Genomic DNA, 2,893 nt, shown 5'->3' with positions numbered 1-2,893 from the left:
AGCGAGTGATGATAACGGGGGAAGAAAAAAAACCGGACAAAAATTAATGACAATAAAATCTTTCNTAATACGTCACACGTAAGTTTGTAGGCATGGAGAATTTGACCTGATTTTTTTCTTGTTTTCCTCCTGATTGATTTGCATATTGCCAATGAAACCAACAAACAAATACTGCACAATTATAAAGCAAACAGCAACAAGCAAAAACAGGCGATGAGAAAAAAAATAAAAGAAAATAAAAATAAAAATTTTGAGCCATGGAAAATTTTACCCGATTTTTTCATATTCATGTTTTGGGTATCGCCAAGGTAACAATTAAAGTAAACAACAATAATAAGAAAACAACAACAAGCAACAGCGAGTGATGATAACGGGGGAAGAAAAAAAATTGGTCAAAAATTAATGACAATAAAAATCTTTCATAATACGTCACACGTAAGTTTGTAGGCATGGAGAATTTGACCTGACTTTTTTCTTGTTATTCTTCTAGCTTGCTTAATATATCGCCAAGAAAACCAACAAACAAATACTGCACAATTATAAAGAAAACAACAAGCAAAAACGAGCGATGAGAAAAAAATAAAAGGAAATAAAAATCGAAAAATTTGAGCCATGGAAAAATTTCCCCAAATTTTTGCCTACTGATTGTTTTGGGTATCGCCAAGGTAACAATTAAAGTAAACAACAATAAGAAAACAACAACAAGCAACAGCGAGTGATAAATAACCTGAGCTGTTTCAGCTGTTGTTGACTGTAGCACGTCCCGGCTAGATGGAACAAGAAACGTTAGTGTCCAGACAGAACAACACACAACCGCTACTCAACCCTCTAGCCTCTTTTGTTTCTGTTTTTGTTTGTTTGTTTGAACAATTTTGTTTGTTTTGTGTTGATGTCACACTTCAAAGAAGCCACGTGACATTATGTCCCACTGGGTCAGTCTACTGAGGAAGACCAGAGTGACTGGTCAAAAGCTGTAGGTGAGAGAACTTTTTTCAATCAAAAGTTTTAAGTCCAAACATTTTGTTTGTTTGTTTGCTTGTTTGTTTGTTTGTTTTGCATAACTTACTTTAGGTGTAACACACCAGCTTTGTACGAGCTGCATAGCAGCGGACTGTAAGGTTGCAAAATTGGCAAATAAAAATCTGGGAGCTGCTTTTGTAAGCAAATAATTTTGGGGAGAGGAAGAGGGTTGAGTTGCTTTAGATGTTCTGCCAATTGCCTCTAAATTTACCAGTAAAACACTACTGGAGGTAATTACTGTAGCTAAAGAAATATTACATCAGAATCTACCTTCAGTACAATCCTGGGTACTGTATCTACAGTTACTGTTGTGATAACTCAGTATTTCTCCAACAGCAGTCAAAAGTACTGTATTTCTTTTAATCATTACACATCTCTCTTAGGGTACTACATTTAGTCTTGAATTTTTACATCTTTACTTTGAACATTAGTCAGTGTTTTCAGCCAGGATTAGATTATGCATCAACAGATGAAGAAAACATTTCATATTTACATGCTCATACAAGTATTGAAAAGGGTAATAACTTGAACTGTTTTTCTATTTTCCCAATTTACTGACAGTATTTTAAAAGTTGTTATACCTCATTTCTTTTTAGAGTCATTATACTACAATATATAGAAAATAGACCTGATTTCAGTCTTCTATAGTACCAGACTGACTACCAGTCAAAGAGCATATTTGCTAATAGCATATATTACCAGCAACTAGCTTGGCAAGATATTCTACTGAATCAGAATTGCAATGGCAGAACATCCATAATGTTAGAGACTTTAGAAAGCAGTCATGCAAGCAGATTTATGCAATAAAGTAAGTAAAAGTTATACATGGCCACACAAATTTATTTTTCAGTACTTCTCAGGCATTTGAAGATGACAGTATAACAAGCTGGACACCATAAAAGCAGAGGGCATATATGTCTGTATTTACAGATGCTTGATAGCAAATCCAAAACCAATTTGTTATTTGGCTGATGGTAACATAAAACTGAGTGCTCCAAGGCATCGCCCTGGTCCTCACTCACTTTGTTTTCATTATATTTTTCTAGTTGAACATATTTTTTGAATTATTCTTAAGTTTGTTTTTATTCTCTAAGTTAGACTATTTCCAATTATGCACATTTTTTAATCCGAGAAACAACAAATTAAATTGGTGTGGCCAATACTTAATGAATTATGTTGGGTTAAATTCTCTTTTTGCAAATGATGCAATGATTCAGTATTATAGTATGTAAATCAAAAATACAATTCTTGAACTACAAATTAAACTAACCTATCATAATGAAGATAATTCTCTATTTCTTAAGAAAATAAAAGAGTCTTTAAGAAGCTACTTACAGGGATTGTCAGGGTTACACAGGATGAGAAGTTTGTTCTTATGAAGCTCGTTACTCTGAAGGGTCTGGAGAAACAGAAATGGGAAAATTATTAGGGTATAGAATTTTTTTCTTACACAACCAGTAAAGGTTCTCTCCTGCTTACGTTTCGATGTCTAACATGGCTGAGCTTGTATCCCCCCCTCGTCCAGGTTCATCACTGGGATTGACTTTAGTGAAAATTATTGTCATAATCATTACCAAAGACTGACGACAAGTATTCTATTCCTGGATTATAAGACTTAATGCAGAAAGTAACAGCTATAGCCTCGTATCACTTCAACTATGCTCTTCAGGTAGCACGTCGGCAGAACGTACTGCACCTGCGCAAAACCCGTAATGTACCGTGCATAGCGCTTCGGCAGAACGTCTCATATAAGGTCGTATTGGCGTATATAAGGTTAACACTCCATCTGTAGTTTTCAAATGTTATGTTGGAAAAAATATCCTCTGCAACAGGCAAAATTCTGATGCAACATTGACCAAAATTCAAACAAAAA

The sequence above is a fragment of the Branchiostoma belcheri genome, unplaced genomic scaffold (assembly GCF_001625305.1).
Source record: "Branchiostoma belcheri isolate BF01 breed outbred unplaced genomic scaffold, Haploidv18h27 scaffold94, whole genome shotgun sequence".
NCBI lineage: Eukaryota > Metazoa > Chordata > Leptocardii > Amphioxiformes > Branchiostomatidae > Branchiostoma > Branchiostoma belcheri.
The sequence above is the reverse complement of the archived record's forward strand: the minus strand, read 5'-3'. Positions refer to the sequence as shown.